General features: G+C 40.8%; 1 long non-coding RNA gene and 1 other non-coding gene across 2 annotated transcripts in view; both read left to right on the plus strand.

Moving 5' to 3' along the window:
- The window catches only part of LOC103170253, a 95051-nt gene that overhangs the window by 35701 nt on the left and 35916 nt on the right, over window positions 1–23434 (plus strand). The gene's annotated exons all lie outside the window — the stretch shown is intronic.
- Window positions 15628–15765, plus strand: LOC114814017. Its single transcript, XR_003761760.1, has one exon. It is a non-coding gene; the product is annotated as a small nucleolar RNA SNORA7 (small nucleolar RNA).

A 23434-nucleotide genomic window follows, 5' to 3' on the forward strand; every position in this document is an offset into this window, starting at 1 on the left:
GAGCAAGTTGATTGAGTGCCTTAAAGCCAATGGTAAAGTGTTTCTGTTTGATGTGAAGGTGATTGGGCAAGCAGCCATTGAGAGGTTTTGAAGTGTGGGAAGATATGGACTGAACCAAATTTATTTGAGATCTCTGGGGGATGAAAAATTTCCAAAAAGTTCTCATAATTCTATATCAATTTTTGAATCTCTCTGTTTATTTCTGCAGAAATGAAATCCATTTGATATTCATTTATCCCCAACCCATGAAAAAAGATGCCCCATAAATGTCTTGGGGATTTTTAAAAAATTAGCCTTTCTTAGGAATTTTTACTTCAAGAATCACTCATTATCAAAGAGTCTTCTTTTCTTGATCAAAAAACCAGCAATCCGTATCTAAAAAGATTTTATTTTCATTAAAAACTTAGAATCCATAAGGTCCAAGAGATTCTAAAATTCACAAAGAAGGCAGTTTTTCTTTCTTTATGGAGTCTTTTCTGGTAATCACTTTGTTTTTTCTGAGTTTCCATTTTGGAATGTGAAAATAAAAAACTTAAATTAAGTGGCATCTGTTGATTAGTGAACTAATCTTACTCTCCTAGTCCTGTTTTATTTATTTATTTATTTATTTATTTTTAAAATATTTTTTACAGAGTTTAGGTGAAAGGTGTAATGTAATGAGTGATTTTGTGAAATCCTTGTGTTCCATAAGGTGTCTTGAAGTTTGATTGGATATTAACTAAATGAGGATTTTGTTTCCCTTTCATTGCAAGAGACTCAATGTGTTCATTTTACAACATCTATGCTGTTTGGAATAAATCACCAAGGGCAGATGCTCATCACATTTTGGTTCAATAAAATCCTTTCCAGAGCCCAAGCAGATACATGGCTAGTTGCAGCAGTAGGTCTCAGCCCATGTCATTATTTGTTGAAAATCAAACCCATATAAATAGATTTACGATAAAGCTGTAAAAATTAATTTTTTTTTTGTAGGGATGCATGCCTTTTAAAAGTTTAGAAATCTCTACCTTCTTAATCCATTTTCCAAAACAACGTTTGCTCTGGGTGAAGCTTCACTTTTTCTGATACAAGCTCTTTCATAGATCGACAGAAGAAAAATTTGCTGAAGCTCATAAGAAAGAGTTGCAGTTCAACCTGAAAGACTTCTGTGTGGCCATGAATACATTTTCACCAAAAATCCAACCAGAGTGCTAAAAATTGTATGTGTCTGTATGTGTCTGTCTATAGGTACATTTTTTGGGGGGTTGGGGGAGTAATAAATAACTAAACATGGTCCAATCACTTACCAATATCCATTTTTTAAAGGAGACGAGATGCTAGCTTGGAAAGTTGGAATTGGGCACACACTGTAAATATATTTCAAACAAGTTTCATGAGATTCTTAATTATGTATTCTAGACTGCACCGATAAACAGTTTAGGCTTGTGGTAAGGGTCTATAAGGTAAGGTGGGTTTTAAAAATATCCATAAAGACATGGTAAGGGTCTATAAGATAAGGTGGGTTTAAAAAATATTCATAAAGACATATCACCTTACCCCTAAAATTGGCAGAGCTGTTCCAGTTCACTAAGAAAATAATGTAAAGCGTAAAAGTATGTGTTTAGGGAAGAATAGCACAGGAGCTGAGAAAGGGGAGGGAAGAGGGAATGGGGATGTTTGTGAACTTGTGCATTTAAATAGGTGTAGCTACTTTCATGCTTGAAAAGAGAGAGAGAAAGAGAGAGATGCACTAGTAGTTGAAAAGGCCAAGGGGCAACTTTGGTCGCCAAGTGCAAGAGAATTGGTTCGCTCACCTTATGCCTGATTTTTTTTTCCTTTAAAATTAAGCCAAAAAATCTAGTATGTAGAACAAAATCTTATGTAATGCCGCTCTGATAATCTCACATAAATTTCCAAATTGAAAGTTAAGGGGGTGTTTTTATCAAAGGCCAAGAGAGTATTGGTTGGCTTTTTTTTTAATTAACCCCAGCAAACACTGGGATTACCTAGGCACTTTTTAATGTTTTCAGTTTCAAAACCAGTATTTGCAAAGAAGAATGGAATTTTAATTTTTTGATTGGTATTTTGTGGACAAAGAACTAAATGATGTGCAGGCATTTAAAGTTGCTTGTTGAATTGTAAAGAGAAGACTTTACCCAAGCATAAATTCTGAGATTTGTCATATGTAGGTAGGAGGAAATAACAATTTCACTCTTCTTGTCCTTAAAGATCCCCCTTCATGTTGAACTAGCTCTTTATTGCCATTAAATATTTGCTTTCCGTGGGCATTTGTATATATTTTCTTAGCTCTTAACTACCACATTTCTGCACAGTTTTGGATCTGCTAGCCCCAGCATTTACAACCTAGGAAAACCTCATAAATCTACTTCATTTTTCTAATAAGACATGAAAGTCCTTAATTGGCCTTAATGAAATGCACTTAAAGGGCAATAAACGTGTTTAAGCCCCTCTTTCAGGGTGAGCTACAGTACTCTCACTCTGCTCTGTTTTAGCCTTTGTGGTAATTAATCACTTATTCATATGTGGCACATCAGTAACAAGATCAAGCAACTACTGCACAATTGCATGATAATAAGCTGCTCATATATGTGTCAAGATTTAGCAATCCTTTTTAAAGCCTAATTTAAACTCATTTTACAACTAAGCAGGCTGCCTCTCTGAATCATTTTTTCCCCAGTATCTTTTTACATATTTTTATTTAAATGCCATCTTTTCATTTTTTGTTTATTGAGCCCAGTTTGCTTTAAATCCACTTATGGCACCAGAGTGAATTTCAGCAATGCAAACATTTACCATTGTTTTCCAGTCAGCTAGAAATGCTTTATTTTTGATTCAAGGCGAAAAAAAAAAATCAAGCCACACATCTAAACAGAGGACCGTAGAATCAGTGCCATTTGGAGTGTGTATTTAAATCAGCACTGATTTATCCTGGAGTGCTCAGCATTTACCTACAGCTCAGCACTGAGAAAATTCCTGCTGCTGGATTTATTCCTGTCCACAAATGGACAGAAGGAGGAGTTTCCTCAAGGCATAGTATTTCTCACTGTCAAATATCTTGAGCTCAAATGTCTTAACGTAATCTTGTATGTCAAATAAATATTTTATTCTCGCAACCGCTTGCACAACTTCTGATGCATTTAAACCAGGGAAGAACGGGAGAAGAATTTGACAAATTCTGAGTCATCCAAAGTAAAATAACTTCCAGTAGATTGGCAAAAAATCAGTTCAAGGCTGTGTGTGTTTGGCAGATATTCACAGACAGCTCTAAATGTCTTTAAATTGTTAGCTATCATAAGTGGTGGTAATGTTAATAACAAACCTATCAGAAAGAGGATCAGAAAATGTAGTTACCAATGTCAAATTGTCAACCTGCTTTACTAGGTTTATATACCTTAGCACTTATGCATGTTCTTGACTTAGATTGATTTCCATTCATTTATCTATTTATCCTTACATACTTCTGCTACCAAAATCAGCAGTCGTTTCATTCTCCTCCTTTATTTGTGAATGGCTTTTGACTCTCAGCCTTTCACCATTAGCTCCCTGAGGGCATGGATCTTGCCTGTTTGCCAGTTGTACACACCCAAGTGCTTAGTACAGAGTTCTCCACACAGTAGATACTCTAAAAATCAATCGATTGGTTGATTATTTGATATTAGATTGAGCCACATTCTTATCTTCATTGCAGCAAGCGGATGTTTTTTGTCAGGAATTAACTCATTTCTACGAATCTAGGAATTAGGTGTACTTCAATATATTCATCAACCTTTTTTTTAAGGTACTTGTTAAGAGCTTATTTATGTGCCAAGAGCTGGTATAGATAGATGATAATCAGATTGGGCACAGTTCCTGTGCCACACAGGGCTCACAGTTTAAGTAACTTTTGTCATTCAGGGACTTCTGCCATTTTGAAGTGTTTCTATATTAAAAGCTGACCGATTGGCTCTCATGGGAGCTCATTGTCCAGATTCCTCTCTTGTTTTAGCTCTAATATATTTTCTAAACAGTACAGTATTAGTGAGAAAACGTTTCCTGCCTAATAATGCCAGTAAAACAGTTCCTTGCCCATGAAAATGGAGCCGGGACTACAAGGAACAAGATATATTTTTTAAAGAACTTTGCTAGTGTGAAGTTACTTCTGGGACCAGAATCTGCCTGGGGCAAATCTCAGACTCTAAACCAATCAAACTTAACAGAGAGTGATCCCTTTTAATGGAGAATGACCCCTCGTAGAGCTGCACCAAGGCTGTTTAAAGAGATGGCAGTGGTATGAGCATCTGATGGCACGGATGGCATTTTCAGCTTTCCTAAACCTAGTCCTTCCCACCTTGGGGAGCCTCATGATAAGATTCCAGGTAGTCTGGCAGGCACTGAGTGGAACAGGAAGAGCCCATGGCATGCCCCAAAGTAGTTGCCAGTGGGGTGGATTCCTGGCCAGTCAGGAGGTGCTCGGGAGAATACAATCACCCAACTAAAATGCCATCATTTCAACCCAATCCCAAAATACTCTGGCAAATTTTTACCCTTCTCCAGATCCCTTTTTGTTTAAGTGGAAAAGGAATTTGGCATGTTTGTGCCATTAAGAAACACCTGGGTTCAGGATTCCTTTTGGGAAAGCAACAGGGCTTTGTCCAGTGGAATAAATGACCAGTGAGTATGCTCTTCCCATATGGTGAAATCATTTTATCCTAGTCAAACCATTCATTCCTTCAGGAGAATGTTTGGATGTCATTCTTTTCAGACCTAGCTGGAGATCTTTGTTTTTCAGGGTTTTGGGGGCTTTTGTTTGTTTGTTTTTTATGGTATTTGTTAAGCACTTACAATTTGCTAAGCACTGTTCGAAGAACTGAGGTAGATCAAGTTAATCAGGCCAGATTCAGTCCCTGTCCCTCATGGGGCTCTTGGTCACATAGGAGGGAGAAAGGTATTGAATCCCCTTTTGGCATTTGAGAAAACTGAGGCGCAGAGAAGTTAAATGATTTGCCCAAGGTAACACAGCAGGCAAATGGTGGAGCCAGGATTAGAACCTAGGTCCTCTGGCTCCCAGGCCCATGCTTTGTCCACTGGGCCACTCTGCTTTGCGAGAGAAAATTCAAAGAAAATGATCTGCTGCTGCAATAATGGAGCTGTAAACATTTACAGATCTAATCAGCTAACTTGAACAAAATGTCTGTCTCCCCGTGTAAACTGTAAGATCCTTGTGGGTAGGGATTTCGTCCACCAACTCTTTTATATTTGTACTTTCTCAAGTTATAACAATGCTCTGCACACAGTAAGAACTCAATAAATACCACCGATTGAGTGATTGACTGATTGATTATTGGACCAACCAGTGAACATACAGCTTTTGATGTAAATATGAAGGTCATTCTTTTCTTCACGTGAACAAAGTCTTTTATCATCAAGGTCCACCAAAAAAAATCAAAATAAGCACTTTTCCCCTAGAAGTGACTTCCAAAGTTTGATCACATGTTTATTTGCATCCTTCATTTTCTGCTACTGAGCTTTACAGGACACTTTGGTCAAATAGGAATCACTTTATTTTTATTTTATCTTCTACTATGTTATCTTACAAAGGGATTCTATTTCCCCAGGAACAGGGGCAGAGTTCCTAGAGAAAAAAGTGCAGCAGAGGATTTAACCCCTAATTTTAAAACAGTGCTATTTGGGACCCCAGGACCATGAGTAAATTTCATTTGAATAATTTAGAAAAAAAAATCACAACTTGAAAATTGGAGCACTGGTAATGCCTGTCAGGTCTGTACTTGCTTAAGAAAGAATGTCGTGGCCTTTGGTCCAGGTTCTCCACTCCCTATTTAAAAAATAGCATAAAAAGTTTCACAGTAAGGTGATATTCTCAACAGCAAAAGAAAATTATCTGACCTAGTTTAATCTGTCAAAGTGCTTCTCTGGTTCCTCTGATTTGTTGTTCATTTACTCCGGGCAGCTGGACAATCGGATTTTGCATGGGCCACAAACAATGAAATAAAACAGCAAGATGTACTGTATTTTACTGAAATATACTCTAAAGGGCAGCAGGGGACTAGTCAGAGCCTGATATTCTGAGACTGTAATTTTTTATCACTAGTTTATTTCCTAAACCAAAATGTTTTTGTGTATAAATATTGGATGAAAACAAAACTGCACCACATTTGCCATCATGAGGACAAGACCTAAACCTACTTTTTATTAGAATTAAATTAGTATGTTTAAGTAGTTGTATACTTTTACCATGTTATTATTATTTATATCCTAACTGCTCTTCATAAATAGAACTGTTCTTGCTTCTTTTTGTTTTTACTACTAATAAAAAGTAATAGGTATAATAATTCAGGGACTGTTTGCATTTCAAGGCACTTTTGTTCTGTCTTGTTTACTGACTGAAGGAGACATACCGAAAAGCAGAGCTCAAGGACCTTTCATACAAAATATGGAAACCACTTCTACTGGGAATTGTACACTGGGAGGGGAAAGACTTAAAACAACCACCTACAATTAAGAGTATTAACGAATAAGCTCTCCAAACCAAATAACAAACAGGTCGATGTGGCTAGAAATCTACAAGGCTTGGTTTTCAGTCCAGATCATGCGTGTGTAGCAATTACAGAGTATAAATGTATTAATATACATCTTCCCTTCATTGCCTACTGATTTCCCAGAGTGCTCAAAAATGAGGAGAAAATACTTTATTTGTGACGGACAGAAAGGCTATTTGAGCCACAACTACACCCTCACTTGCTTTGCAGATGTTCTAAATGTACGTCATGGAAAAATCTGGGAACCTAAATGTTTTGTAGTAAAATTAACAAAGCTCCATATTAAAGAAAGTAGTCGTATACATTTTGAAAAACAGAAAACTCTATTGTCTATACTAGTTGTAAGCTCTTGAGGGCAGGGTTCATGTCGTGTCTATTGTACTTTTCCAAGGGCTTGCAACGGTGCTCGCACACTATACTCAATAAGTACTATTGATTATTAACGATCCAGGGTCTAAGCACTATTACATGGGAAGAGCTAAGCGGGCTCTCCCTTTTTTAGAGATTCATCATAGCCTGAGCCCAGCAGGCAGATTTAGCATATGTCTATCTTATGCATCAGACACAATTTTAAGATATTACTTGGGTGTAAGAGGATGGCCAAAAAGACAAGATGGGGAGAAATTTTCCCAACTACATTAAAATGGTAAATAATCTATCTTGTTGGTAAAGTGAAAGAGCTGGTCTTTGCAATGTGTTTTGCTGTTTGACCGCTGCCTCAGGATGGGTGAAATATTTTGAATCAAGTGAGTCACTTTAGCAAGGTTTGCTGTTGTAGCTATTGACAGCTGTGTTGATTTCTAGTGATTTTTAGCAAACTCGGGAGATGAGGGGTGGGGAGAAGGGGGTGAGGAGGGGAATGCAGCATGGCTCAGTGGAAAGAGCCTGGGCTTCGGAGTCAGAGGTCATGGGTTCGACTCCTGGCTCTGCCACTTGTCAGCTGTGTAACTGTGGGCAAGTCACTTAACTTCTCTGTGCCTCAGTTACCTCATCTGTAAAATGGGGATTAACTGCGAGCCTCACGTGGGATGACCTGATTCCCCTGTATCTCCCCCAGTGCTTAGAACAGTGCTCTGCACATAGTAAGAGCTTAACAAATACCAATATTATTATTATATTATTATTTGGCCCCAGGTTATACAGCTATCTATTTTTAATTTAATAAATATTTCACTCAAAACTTCCTGAACCAAATCAGACTTTTAAATTCTTCTCTTTAATAACCCTGAAGAGTATCATCCATAACACCTTGCAAAAGCAGTTCTGTTTCTACTTTTGTCATCTATTTCTGACATTCTCTTATTAATTTTAATTTTCCTTTGAAGTACAGTGCTGGCCCAATAACTAGTAGGTAAGCATATGTCAAGTAAATTCTTCTGAGAATTCATTTTACTGCAGGGAAAGCAAGTTATTTGAGGTCAGTGGGTTAGTAGTTCTGCCTCAATCAGCTCTCAATATGCATCTTTCCTAATCTAATCGATCCTGTTAATACTGAATGGGAAGCAGTAGTGGCCTAGGGGAAGGAGCCTGGGCCTGGGAGTTAGAAGCTTGGAGTCAAATCCTGTCTCTGCTACTTGCCTTCTGCAGAGCCTTGGGCAAATCACTTCTTTGTGCCTCAGTTTCCTCCTCAGTAAAATGTGGATTCAGTACCTGGCTTTCTTCTCCCTTAAATCGTGAGTCCCATGTGGGACTGGGTCTGACTTGATTATCATCTTTCTACCTCAGTGTTTAATAACTGCTCAGCATGTAATAGGTGCTTAACCAATACCAGTATTATTCTCCTTGTTATTATTTTTATGTGGTGGCTTGATATTTATTATACCTCCCAACAAGGCAAGTTTGGGTTATAGATACGTTATATATCTATCCTCTCCAGTCCATCCTTCACTCTGCAGCCAGGATCATTTTTTTACAAAAATGTTCAGTCCTTGTTTTCCTACTCCTCAAGAACATCCAGTGGTTGCCCATCCACCTCCACATCAAACAGAAACTCCTCACCATCGTCGTTAAAGCACTCAATCACCTTGCCCTCTCCTTCCTCACCTCGCTGCTCTCCTATTACCACCCTGCCCAAACACTTTACTCCTCTAATAATAATGTTGGTATTTGTTAAGCGCTTACTATGTGCAGAGCACTGTTCTAAGTGCTAGGGTAGATACAGGATAATCAGGTTGTCCCACGTGAGGCTCACAGTTAATCCCCATTTTACAGATGAGGTCACTGATGCACAGAGAAGTTAAGTGACTTGCCCACAGTCATACAGCTGACAAGTGGCAGAGAGGGGATTCAAACCCATGACCTCTGACTCCCAAGTCCGGGCTCTTTCCACTGAGCCACGCTGCTTCCCCTGTCCTCTAATGCCAACCTATTTCCTGTACCTTGATGTCATCAGTCTCACCGCTGACCTCTCACCCTCGTCCTGCTTCTGGCTTGGAACGCTCAACTGTATATATCTTCATCACCCTATTTATTTTGTTTAATGAGATGTACAACACCCTGATTCTATTTATTTGCCATTGTTTTAATGAGATGTTCTTCCCCTTGACTCTATTTATTGCCATTGTTCTTGTCTGCCTGTGTCCCCCGATTAGACTGTAAGCCCGTCAAAGGGCAGGGACTGTCTCTATCTGTTGCCGATTTGTCCATTCCATGCTCTGCATGTAGTAAGCGCTCAATAAATACTATTGAATGAATGAATGAATGAACGTCCTCCCTCTTCATATCTGACAACTACTCTCCCCACCTTCAAAGCCTTATTAGAGTCCTTCTCTGATTAAACCCCTCATTTCCTCTTTTCCCACTGCCTTCTGAGTCACTCTGATATGTTCCCTCAGCCCTCAGCACTAATGTGTGTATCTGTAATTTATTGATTGATATTAATGTCTGTCTCCCCCTCTAGACTGTGAGCTCACTGTGGGCAGGGAATGTGTCTACCAACTCTATTGTTTTGAACTCTCCCATGTTCTTAGTACAGTGCTCTGCACAGTATAAATGCTCAATAAGTGTGATTGATTGATTGATTATCTAGACCAAGTGAAGTGGAGAACTGATATTTAGATAATCTGTCTGGAAAAAAATAAAAACAAAAAAAAACCTATTATTCAGGAAAGTGATCTGGCACTTAATGAACCAGGGAAAGAATGCATGCATGAATTGAATAAGCTGGATAATTGCTCAACTCTACACTTTGTTTTACTGGTACGAATTCAACAAGTAAACTCTTTTTATTTCAATTAATTATTGGTCCAATTAATATGACAAAAGAATGATGAAGAAGTGTCCTAGCACCTTTACTAATAATAATGATAATAATAATAATAGCATTTGTTAAAAGCTGACTGTTTTAAGCACTGTTCTAAGCGCTGGGAGGTAGATGCAAGGCAGTTATGTCAGACACAGTCCTTGTACTGCACAGGATTCACAGTCTCAGAGGGAGGGAGAACAGGTATTTCATTCTCAGTTTACAATTGAGGAAACTGAGGCACAGAGAAGTTGTCACTTGCCAAAGGTCACACATAGTCCAGTGCATAGAGTGCAAGCCTGAGAGTTGGAAGGACTTGGGTTCTAATCGAGGTTCTGCCTCTTGTCTGCTGTGTGAATGTGGAAAAGTAACTTTATTTCTCAGTGCCTCAGTTCCCTCATCTGTAAAACGGTGACTAAGATTGTGAGACCCATCTGGAACAGAGAGTGAGTCCAATCCGATTTGCTCATATTCATCCCACAGCTTAGTACAGAGCTTAGTATAGTGCCTGGCAGCTGGTAAGTGCCGAACAAATGCCACAATTATTATCATCATCATTATTAATAATAATAATACACGGCAGAGCCGGAATTAGACCCAGGTCCTATGAATCCCAGGCCCACACTCTTTCCCCTAGGCTGCACCGTGAAAGAAGGAAAAGAAGACGAATCTAGTTGGAAAACCTCAGAGTGAAGGTTTATTGTGGTTGAGATAATTAAATAGTACCCACCAATTTGCCCAGGATACCCCGAAGGAAACGATTCCCTCTGCGTAGCCCAAGGTTCACCCAAAGACACTGTTTCCACTTCCTAGCAAACACTCCTCCCCTTACCCTCTGAAAACGAGCATGATCCTTTGGGACCTGAGTGGCCAGAAACAATATTATAATTATAATCGTGGTCTCCGCTAAGCATGTATTTTTTGCCAAGCAGTCAACTAAGCAATGGGGTAGATACAAGACAATAGAAGCGCACTTCTGTCCCACGCAGAGCTCACAGGGTTTTGCCAGGCTACAGTGGAGGCTAATATGCTCCAAGAGGTGAGGAGGATGGGGCAAGGGGAGACGGTTGCTTAGTAGACTCTTGAAGAGGATTTTTCGGGTCCTCTTTTGACCCTTTATGAATTCCTAAAGAAGCCTTTCCTCCAACTCGGGCCTTCTAGTCCGAAGACGAAAGGGTAGCGGGGCCCACTCCAGCCACTCTAAGTGATGTCTAAAACAGTCTTTGAAGGGCTACTTCAGGGGCAGAAACTCTAGCTCGACGTGCCTACACTGACCTATCCTAGTTGGACACTCTTAGCAGCGTGGCTCAGTGGAAAGAGCCCGGGCTTGGGAGTCAGAGGTCATGGGTTCGAATCCCCTATCTGCCACCTGTCAGCTGAGTGACTGTGAGCAAGTCACTTCACTTCTCTGTGCCTCAGTTCCCTCATCTGTAAAATGGGGATTAAGACTGTGAGCCTCACGTGGGACAACCTGATTACCCTGTAGCTACCCCAATGCTTAGAACAGTGCTCTGCATCTAGTAAGCGCTTAACAAATACCAACATTATTATTGTTATTGTAAACTTTCCCGGAAACGGGTGTTGGGAAAATACAGCAGCAGTGAGGTGATATTTCAGTGGGTGTCCAGCAGGGGGCGAGAGTGTAAGTCTGGCAACGAGCCTAGATTTTAACATCGAAAAAGGGAGGCAAAGAAAGAAAGGGAGGAAAAGGGGGAAAGGCAAGTGGGAGAGCAACGCCCAGGGATGGGAAATTATTTTTGGACTCTTTTTTGCTCCTAAATCCCATCCAGATGACACGGCGTCAATTTACTTTAGGTAGGTGAGACCTCAAGTAGGTTTGCCGTCACAGTGCTGTACTGCGTGGCATAGACATAATGCATGGTTCGGGTGACCTGGGCCTGGTTCGATTCCTGATGACACTTAGTGGGTCAATCTCCCCTCTCCAAAATGAATATAACGAATATCCTGTGAAATACACGCCTCAGTTTCCTCCTTCGAAAATGGGGAAGGGTGTGCTCCGGGGTGGGGGGACAGGAGCTGTATCAGATCTGAATATCTTGTGTCGACGCCAGCGCTTAAAATAATGCTTGGCACATAGTAAGTGCTTACCTAATACCGCGATTATTATTATTATTGTTTCAAGCAGTTAATTATAGCACTCACATAAAGCAATCTCGTTGACACATACAGTTGGTTTGTATGCTGTGGATGTTTTGAGTCCCCAGAGCTATAGAGCAGTGAAAAAAAAGTACGTGAAAGGCGGCTAATAATGCATGAATGGGTGGTTTCTGCAAGGGTTCAGAAATCTAATTTTAAGGTTGAAGCCCCCAGGTGTCCTTCCTCCTTCTTTCAACTGACACTTGTGTGGTTGGTAAGGAATCCAGTACCCAGGGTATGTTGCCTGGCTTGGGGTAGAACAAACTGCCACACGTTGATGTGGATTTCCTTTCTACTGTGCCTGGTGGGAGCAGTTGATGTTCGGGGAAGGCTGGGTTGTTTGAGCTGTCTTTGGGGGGGTGGGTGGGGGCTTCTAATCCTGACTCACATTTTTGCTATGTTGGGTGCGATGATTTTACTTTCTCCCCCTTCGTTTCCCTTCTTCTGGACACTACTTTTGTCTCTCGGTCTTTCTTTATGTTTCAGCCACTCTTTCCTAATATGTCAGCCCTGATTATTATCTCTCCTTCCTTTTGTTCCTTCCCCTGCCCTAACCACAGTTCAGTATGTTCTCCCGAGATAAACATTTCCCATGACTCGAGTGTAGCGTCCTTTGCACCCAGTTGCTAGTTCATCCTGCTCCTGTGCTTCTTATACAAGTGTGAACTCTGCTGGTCTGCTGGTAATGAGTCTTTTTTGTAATCAAGGAAGGCCATTAGCCTATGAGCCAAAGAGTTCTTGACAAACATTATCTCATTAACCTTCTTGTTTCCATAATTTAATACTACACATCTGACTAGGAAGGGACTATCTCCATCCTATATCCTTATTTTTCCGGGGGGGTGGGGAGCACATGAAAGGATGAGGACTTTGGGACAGATTCAGGATTAGAGTTTGAGAGTCCCTTGGTTCTAGCCTACTGCCCTAACTAGCATGGTTACAAACACAGCTGTCAATAGGGCATTGGGTCATGAGCTGAATGTCTCTAACACGTATTAAATGCCATTGATTGATTGATTTGAGATGGCTGATCAATAATGTTGTCCCCAGAAAACAAATGTGGTGAGAGACACTATAGACATTTTATGATTGAAGGTGTAAGATTACTGGGAGGGCGGCTCAAGGGTGGGATCAGATTTTGGGATTCCTAAAATGATGGAAACGTTTGTCTGGGGGTTTTAGGTAGGCCTAGGGGATGCATAAACACTTTAGCAATTCAAGGTGGACATGGAAATGATAAACAGACTAGCACTGTGAGTTGGGTAGAGAGAAAGGAGAAAAAGGGTTTAGTGATTGACCCATTTTTAGCACATTTAGGGGAAGATATTGCTTTCATCTCCTCTATTTTCACTGCCCATTGAACCAAATTTACCTGATGATTAGAAACCACTTCATATCCTTTTCAGCTGGCTTCCTTTCTTTTCTTTTTCTTTTTTTTTTTTTGCCTGCTTGGCGCTTCTCCATTATTGCTTCATTTGGCACTAATCATATGACTGCTGGTTGTTTATTGAATGTGATGTTAGCCAACAGAGAGGTCAGATGATGATGTATTAATTGTATTAGCTCAAACCTGAGAGCTTGAAGCCTTCCAACTCCCACGATGCTAAATGTTTGAGTCTGGCTGTGGACCGTACATTCCTAAGCCCAATAGTCCGTACCAGTGATCTTGGGAGTCTCAAACCTGCAGGAAGGAGGGAGAAAGTACAGTGTTTTTAGAAGAAGGGAAGACGCTCCGCCTCCACCCCCCAACCCCCCTTTTCCCACTTTCGGCTCCTCAGCTCTTCATGAATTTCAAACAGGCTGAGGTCAAGGAACACTGCCAAAAGACAAGTGACTCGAAATTCACTTGTGGTTGCTCTTGAATGTGAACCGCTCAAACACTGGGAGTGTTCAGTTGCACTGAGGGAGAGAAAAGGCCGAATTTTTTAACTATGGGAGGGACTTCTCATAGGAGTGTCTCCTAGCAGGAGTAGAGAACCACAAGAATCAAAATACTGAACAGCTGGAAAATTCAAAGTGCCCATTAATCAGTACTTTCCCCAATTGCTGTGGGTGAGCACAAGACCCCATCCAACTTAATCACAGAAAGAATACCGGCTAGGCTAGGGTAACCTCCACCAATTATACAAACACGGAGCTTAACTAGCCTCTTCTGCAAGGCAGACTATTCTTGTTAGGGCTACAGAGGGAATCTTCCAGAAAAGACAACAATCACCATCAGTACACCTGCTTTATACACCCCAAGCTCCAAATGAACAAAAATGAGGAAAAAAATTGATTTAAATTATGCAGGTGGAGGATAATTAAATATTGATATAATAATTATTAAATTATGCAGGTGGAAGATAGGTTTATGCGCAACTTCTGGAATCACTGCAGGAGTGGTGTAGACAATGAAAACCCTGCATGGTGCACAGTGACTGAAGACAGTACTGTGGGGTTATGGTTGGACTAGGCAGCTTGTTAGCCTCTTGTATATGGCTTCAGGAGCACACCTCAGAGTCAGGGATTCAATCCTAATAGGGTACAAGGACAAAGGTTCCAAAACCTCTTAAATGTGCAGAGATACACCCAAAAGCTAAAAGAGAAATTCAGAGAATAACTTGGGAAATGCATTTGATTCACTTCAACCTTGAGAGTGATGTTATCTTTCTGAGGTTTAGAAAATCAGTGAAATGGTTTCAGGGAAGAAAACAAGTAGGAATCAGTTGCTTGTGAGGAAATAGGTCATCTGGGTAGTAGATGAAAAACGTATTCATGACTGTGGTGGGTATGGTGGGTGAGTGTGGGCAGGTGCAGGTTAGCCTGCCTGCTTGAGGAATATTCCAGTACAGAGCAGTGAATTTTTATGGTCGGCCATTTTTTCACTTGAGCCACTAAAAGGAAATGGGCCAGATGGTGGTCTCCAGCATACATTTCCTGCTGTGGCTTCTGCTGTGTGTGGATTACCCATTTTGCCATTAATGGTCAGACTGGACAGTTAAATGAGCTACTAACAAAGGCAAGAAAGCCAAATGTTGAAATATTCTTTAATTTCAAGTCTTGGAAGGGCCTGCAGTTTAATTTTATAACTATGGTCTGAGAGTTAAAGCCAGCAGGCGAAAGTTATGATTCAGGCATCTGTCAATTCTGTTTGTTCTTTTCATTAAGGGACACTAGGTTATGGCAAAACCTAGTGCGGGGAACTTTCAAATACTGAAGAAGAGTGGGATAAGTTATTGTCTCCACTTCCATACTATTACTCATCCTTCTGGAATGAGAGGTGCAAGTGAAGTTATCTGATGAAACACCAGTAGAATCGTGAATGAGGGCTGTGGGGAAGAAAAAAAAAACCCATCCTAAAGTTAAGGATCCCAGTCTTATGCTCCTAAGAAAAAAACTGATGATTTCCAGAAACTGTAATGACAATTCAACTTGGTCAAGTTTGGCAGTCATTAAAGAACCATCTCTTTTTTGAGGCCTTCTAACCAGGCTCTGCTTATTACTTTTTGGTGCCTTTGACAAGAAGCACTCAACTATACCTTTGACATCACACTGAACGAAATGAAACATAAGCTGAATCACCCAGTGAGAAATGCCGGTAGAAAAGACAAAAGTTGCACCATTAGCCAAATAGTGACTCTTCATAGTTGTGTAGTTTCCCTATATAGAAGAACCAGTCCTATTTCTTTTATTAAGCCTACATGACTCTGACCCCTCTCAGGATCGCACCTGGAGAGTTTCCAGTACTCTACCAGTCTTGCCTTTGGGAGGGAGAGTCAAGCTGAGACATACTCATTCCATTCTTAGCTTGGGCAGTGGCTAGCAAGTGGAAGGCAATCTGCTACAAGCAAAAGCTCATTTGTGCTGAGCAGCAGGTGGCATGGGAGAGAATCAAGAGAGGAGACTCATGTTTACTGTGAGGAAGAAGTAAACCACTTCCATATTTTAACCAAGAAAACTCTATGCTTACACTACCAGAATGATTGTGTTCTAGGAGAGGTGTATCATGGAGTCACTATGGGTCGGAGACAGCTGGACAGTGTAAGACAAGACCTGACTCTGAACACTCCAGCCAAGTTCCTTGTTTCCCTTGGTCAACTCTGAAAAGATGATTTTTATGTATCCTCAATTGCCATTTTTGTTTATTTAGATATTAACCTGTGTGTCTCCTCAGCCCCACAGCCCCTCAGCCCCTAATGTGGGGGTGAAATTAGATTGTAAACTCTTCCAAGGTCAGCAGAAGCTTGATTTAATTTCTTCTTTGAAATTCCCAAAGGACCCTTCACACTTGAATGAACACAATGCTTTTGTGTGGGCTAGAGCCTGTGCCTGATCTGATTATCTTTATCTATCCTACTGTTTAGCACATAGTGCTTAATAAATGCCCTAATCATTATTTGTAGGGCCATGTCTGGGTATTCCTGAGAATATCCCACATTAGAAGGCAGGGCTAGGTGGGTCAAAGAAGTTTCCCAATAAGGAAAAAAAAACCATTATTCATGTTTTCTAGTTTGTCACAGTTTTGTTTGAGGAGTTTAATACAAAATTGACTTCAGTGAAGATTCTTTTGGTCCTCAGTAGGACTTTGTGCTTGAATTTTTAATTAAAACCTGAAGCCCTACCAAACTAAGAAAAAAAATTCCAATTTTTCACTGTATTATCACTCAATAAGGAGGATTCAGATATACCAGAAAGCCTACCCTATTATGTTATTTGGTGTGAAAGACCTGTGAATTGTTTTAAATCAACACATTCTATGTAAACTTGATGTAAATACTACATTTTACAGTGACTTAAGCTCATTAGTAACAATAATAATAATAACTGTGGCTTTTGTTAAGTGCTTACAGTGTGCCAGGCACTGTACTAAGTGCTGGAGTAGATACAAGCAAATCATTCCCCGTCCTACATGGGCTCACAGTCTTAATCCCCATTTTACAGATGAGATAACTGAGGCAAAGTGAAGCTAAGTAACTTGCCCCAGGTCACCCAGCAGACAAGTGGCAGAGGAGGGATTAGAGGCCAAGTCCTTCTGAGGAGCAGGCCCACGTTCTAGCCAGTAGGCCACACTCCTTCTCTATCTGCTTCCTCCAGAAGCATTCATTCAGTTTATGGTTATTGCCACCCACACCCCACCCTTAGCACAGGGCCGGTGTTATCATGTTTGTCCTTTATCATTAGACTTGTTCAGTGTTCTTCACAAACTGGTGGGACCAAGGCCAGATTTCACTTCCCTGAGCAAACACCTGACTGCTGCTAAAATACAAAGCGGAAATTATTATATATGGCTCTCCCCCACATTAGAAGGTGTTGCTACGGACAGTGAGGTCCGACCCGTGTGTGTGTGGCTGAGGTAACGGATGAGGTATTAACACAGCCTCCTATGTTGTCTTCAAGTATGGAGAGATCCTTTTCGCTCAGGTGAATTTATCACTCTTCAATTCTATTCTCACACCAACCTCTAAATTTAGGCGTTCTGGAATTCCAGGATTATACTTAAAGACACAACAACACATTAACACACTACTCTTGCTGATTCCTCATCCAAGTAGGTGTAATTCTGCCATATTTGTTTAACAGACCTTCCTTGTCCTGTATTCGTCGAATTTGTTTATACTGTCCATGGGAACCCAGTGGCATCTATCCCCATTAAACCTCAGCCTATTTAGAACTGACCACTCCTTTTAACCAGCTTAATGATTTATGACTGCTCAAGATGCTAGTCACTTCATCAACTTGGAGGCATTGGCAAATTTATCAAACCCAATCTCTATTCTACATCCATGTCTTTTGTGAAAATACTAGCTAGCTCTGGCCCCGGAACCAGCTGCAGTGGAACTTCACTTGACATACTGAATTTACTCTGTGCCATTATGGCTACTTTTTAATTTAGTCCTCCAGTCAGTTGGAATCCCCCTCTGGCAGTTTCATATAAATGATATTTCCGAGGGTTTTGATGAATCCTGATGTGTCATGCGGAATTGAATATGAAGTGCCTTGTCAAAATGAAAAAAAGAATTCCCCAACAAGAACAGAGTTAGTTTTTCATGCTCCCTAATGCTCCAACTTGCCTGCCTTTTCTGGCATGCTCTTCCAAATGCTTTGAGGCCTGCAGTTTGCATCCTGAACTCACCATTCCACTATTGCTTCACCTCTCAAGATTAGAAAAATTATTTAACATCAATTAACAGTTTCAACATTCTGGTTTGTAAGAGGGACTCCTGAACAGAAGTGGCTGAACAAAATTGGTCTTTGGATGCTGAATGATGAATTTGGCCCCAGTGTTGCTGATGAGCAGCTGGATGGGAATAACCCAAACTGCACTTCTCACACAGAAAGCGGGATGGTTTAGAGTTAACCACTACATGTGCTGAACTGATGATCACGGATCCACTTACATTCATTTGTTATGGACAATTTTGTTGCAAAGGACCATAACTCTCTCAGAATCAATGCTTAAATATTTGGGGAATATTTTCAGGAGAAAGTCTATTTTTTCTATAGGATAGATCATAAACAAACAATGATGCACATACTTCTGCCAAAGGAGGCTTTCATTGAATAAAGAGATTTTGAACTGAGCTCCTTAAAATATCAATGCTCTATATTACTCCCCAGATATGTATATAAATCTTTATAATGGTGCACTTTACAAGCAGCACTCCGGAGTCTTTTTTGATTGGTAATCACAGTGTTTCCTTATTAATACTGTAAAAAATGTAAAAGGCATAAACATTTTGCAATCTTTCTGTTCTTTCTGTGTGGGCATACATCAGCACTGCTTTAAGCATTCTTAATGGTTCACCCATCACATTTTTTATGAGTTGATATGAAGAGAAAATTGTACCAGAAAACTGAATTCAATGGCTGCCATTCTGTGAATAAATCCTATTATCTTTGATACTCTGGGCATAATAAAAATGTACAAAAGTTAAATTTGGCGATCCTCATGGAGTTATGTCAACTATTTTTAATATCAGTGTGATGCCGCTGTTTCAAGCAACTCCTTTTCCTCCCTCCAAATTATGCCTGATTTTCAGGTTATGTTTTTATTACAGTAACTTGTTTAAAATAGAGAGAAACCCTGCATGTCTGCTAATTCATATACACTAATATGGCTGACAGAATGGAGAGAAATTATTTAAAAATGTACAGCTCCGGTAAAAATTCATCTTGATTTTGGGTGGAAGATAAAAAGCTAGGTGCTCAGTATAAAATAAGGTTTCTTAAGTTAAATAGGCTAACATCCTTTTGCTGGGACTTCAGATAAAGCAGATTCATGTATTGTACAAATAAATGTATTTGTGTATATATATAATATACATTTGTTTAATTTTATTCCAATTTAAAGGATACATATTTTCTTACTTATAAATTGCTTCTTTGGGTGCATCCATAAGGGGAGTAGATCCCAATCGTGACAACCTAAAACTATGACTAAATTCACTTGAGCTCAGTAAAATTTTCTCTGTAATGAGATTCCACGAATTTTGTTTTTTACCCAGAATAGCTTTTCCTGGTAACTGCTTTGTAAGCCATGTACAAGATTCACCCATTTTCGGCAGCATTATGGAAAGGTCCACAGCTTAAAGTCAGTTAAAACATAGTTGTACTTGAATAAGATTCTACCCTCAATAGCATTCTGTGATTAAAAAAAAAAAGTTTTAGGGTCAAGCAGGATAGTAGAAGCCACAATATTCTGGTTGGCTACCAACTGCAACTAGCCTCCCTGTGACTACAGAATTGGCAGAATGCAAATGGGATCCACTCTCTGACTGCTGTGGAATCAGAAGAGTGTGTTTGAGATGGGAACGGGTACGTCCTTTAGGTGGCTCAGAGTTCTCCCTCCCCAGCCCATGTCAAAACCCCTTCGCTGGAAGGGAGAGAACAGGGGAGTCCTTCCCTTGAAGGATTTTGGTGATGGTCACAATTTTGCAATAGTCTGGAAAATGAAGCTTAGACCTGCAAACTGTGCATTTGTTTCACTCAGACAGACCTGTCCCTCTCTGGCTCTACTCCTTCCTATTGTTCTCCTGATCCCTAGGGCAGAAGATCACAAGCATTTGCCTGCAAGAATTTCTCTTGAGATCAAAACTCCCCACAAGGAGAGAACGAGCAAACGGTTAGTACGGTGCTCTGTACAGGAAGCACTTTATAAATACTGTAGATTGATAGTAAATATCTCATAAGGCTAACTGCTTTGTTCTCATTAGGCCACATGTATTCCTTCATATCCTGGGCATTTGGACCTGTGCTCATTTTCCTAGCTGAATTTAAGTATTGGTCTCTATTGAGCTAATAAGGTAAATCCCTCCTGCTTAAAAGCATTCAGAAGGATGTTCCTCTGTGAAAAGTTTCTATGATTGACTTCCTTTAAAAGTTCACACGCAATCAGTGAATGCAGGTTACGCGATTTTGACCTTTGTGTGAAACTTAGCTATTGGTCATCAAACACATTCTTCAAATATCAGAAAATGTCAGGGTGCTCCTTTTAGGCATTTCTTTGTGAAGATGTCACAACTAACATAGCATAAGTCTTCTCAACTAGGAAAGGGGCTTTTAAATTGTGAACTTACCAATCGCCTATTCATCAGGCTTCCGTTTTTCTCTGTCCCCTACCTTGCAGCACTTCAAGCTGGAAAAAAGCATTTTGTGTTCTGGGCTTATTATGAGACATTTATATTTGTAAGTTTATGTCCTTTTTTCCCCCAGGAGTTTAGACTGTAAGGTCCTGGAGGGCAGGGATTGGGTCTTGTCCTCCTTTATCTTTTCCCATAGTGCTGTGCACGTGGCTTAGTCTTGACTAACAGTCACCTCTTGATTCATGATTTGAGCTGACTGAAGCCTAAGAACAGTTCTCTATAACAGGACAGGACCTTTTTTCCTGAGGAAGGTCACCAAAGGGCCAAGATTCTTAGACCATTTCTCGAGTGGCAACCCAGGGATGGTATGAGTAAGGGTTTTGAGATTTGTTCTGTTGAGGCTACCAGTCTATGCAAGGTCTATTTAAAGGAAGAGCCAGGCCAAGCAACGGCTGTAACTGTGAGCTACAGTTCAGATCTGCAACTGTGCCAGGGAGGAATTTGGCACAAAATTTGGTACAATTTGGCACAAAATTTGGCACAAAATATCCCAAAGACTGGGGAAGATTGAGTTGCCAAGATGGTGGCCTCCTTGCAGCCCCTTCAAATCTTGAATCTGGTATCTTTAAGAAGCTTCTGAAATACATATTTGAGGCAGCCAATTAACCTAGTACCTGTACAAATCGCTAAGCTTTGGAGTGTCTGTCTCCCAAAAGCAAATCACTGTGGAATCATGGCTTCAGAGTTGGGAGAGGATTGTGCTCTGAAGCAGGGAAGTAAATGATACCTACAGTATCTCGCACCTAGTCAGTGTTAACACAGGGTTTCCAGGCTTCCCTGGTTGAGGGAGAATGAAGAATTGAGAGGCAAGATCAGATCCAGTGGAAAGCACCAGGGAAGTAGAGGATTGTATTTCTCATCCTGTAGGGGGAAGTTGAGACCTGCAAAGCTGTTTTTCTAAATGCAGTCTCTCACTTATGGGCTAATCTCCTAGGTGGCCAATTCCTCAGATACTGAGTCATCACCTGAGCCCAGCTGACAAGCTGGTACATAGCTGTCCTCTTCCCCTCCATCCTGAATTAACAGCTGCTAACCTTTTCTGGGGTTTAGATAATAATAATAATAATGATAAGAATTATGGTATTTGTTAAGTGCTTACTGTGTGGCAAGCTTTGTACTAAAGACACAAGACACAAGATAATCAGGTTGTACACAGTCCATGTCCCTCATGGGGCTCACAGTCTAAGTAGGAGGGAGAACAGGTATTGAATTCCCATTTTATAGATGAGGTAACTGAGGCACAGAGAAGTTAAATGACTTGTTCAAGGTCACACAGCAGGCAAGTGGCAGAGCCGGGATTAGAACCCACATAATAATAATAATAGTAGTAATAATAATTATGGTATTTGTTAAATGCTTACTATGTGACTGGCACATAGTAAGCATTTAACTAATTCTCTTCACCTCTTCAAAACCCTACTTAAAGCTCACCTCCTCCAAGAGGCCTTCCCACACTGAGCTCCCCTTTTCCCTCTGCTCCCTCTCCCCCACCCCCTTCACCTCTCCTCAGCTAAGCCCTCTTTCCCCCCCTTTCCCTCTGCTCCTCCCCCTCTCCTTTCCCATCCCCTCAGCACTGTACTCGTCCGCTCAACTGTATATATTTTCATTACCCTATTTATTTTGTTAATGAGATGTACATCACCTTGTTTCTATTTATTTGCTATTGTTTTAATGAGATGTTCATCCCCTCGATCCTATTTATTGCTATTGTTCTTGTCTGCCTGTCTCCCCCGATTAGACTGTAAGCCCGTCAGAGGGCAGGGACTGCCTCTATCTGTTACCGATTTGTACATTCCAAGCGCTTAGTACAGTGCTCTGCACATAGTAAGCGCTCAATAAATACTATTGAATGAAGGAATGAATTTAACAAATACCATAATTAGTATTATGTAATTATTAAATGCTTACTATGTGCCAGTCACTGCACTAAGCACTGGGATAGATACAAGCAAATCAGGTTGGACACAGTCCCTGTCCTACTTGGGGCTCACAGTTTCAATCCCCCTTTTACTAATGAGATAACTGAGGCTCAGAGAAGTAAAATGACTTGCCCAAGGTCACACGGCAGACAAGTGGTGGAGCCGGAATTAGAACTCGTGACCTTCTGACTCCCAGGCTTGTGCCCTATCCACTACGCCATGCTGTTTCCCAGGCCCTGTGCTCTATCTACTAGGCTACACTACTTCTCCTCCCAAGAATTGATAACCCTGTGATTAGTCATCACTGAAACAGCCCGAGGTACTGCATAGGGGAAAAACAGAAGAGGCACTGCTAGCCCTCACGTTATGCAAATGGCCAACCACTTCCTACCTCAAACCAGTAGTCTGAAGTTGTGAAATCGAATTCATTTGTATCCTGAAAGGACTTAATAGTACTTAATGAGTCCTTATTACATGCAGAGCACCGACAAGGGACGGAGCCGGGATTAGAACCCACAACCTCTGACTCCCAAGCCCGTGCTCTTTCCACTAAGCCACGCTGCTTCTCTATGCAGCAATCTTCCCTCTTCACCACCACAGTAGCCCTTTACTGAAGAAGCCTCCCTCTAAAACCTATGTCAAAGAACCTTTCTGGCACCCCATCTCCCTGATTAATGGAGGGCATCCCAGGTCTCCCTCTCAAACCCTGGCCCTCCTTAGCTCTGCTGCTGGTTGGAGATGGCTCAGCGCAATCTCCACAGTTACAGGTTTGTTGGTAACAACATGGTGGGGAAGTTCAGGCCCTTTGCCACGCCCAACCCCTAAAGGGCAACCTCCAGTCATGTAGTTTCTGGGGCCAGTGAGTCAGCCTTCGGAGAGAGCAGTCCTAAGATCGGAGTGATTGCACTGGTGAGAAACAGACCCCGATCATTTCCTTTCATCTTTTCAAATTGCTGT

Source organism: Ornithorhynchus anatinus, chromosome 8 (assembly GCF_004115215.2).
Source record: "Ornithorhynchus anatinus isolate Pmale09 chromosome 8, mOrnAna1.pri.v4, whole genome shotgun sequence".
Classification (NCBI taxonomy): Eukaryota; Metazoa; Chordata; class Mammalia; order Monotremata; family Ornithorhynchidae; genus Ornithorhynchus; species Ornithorhynchus anatinus.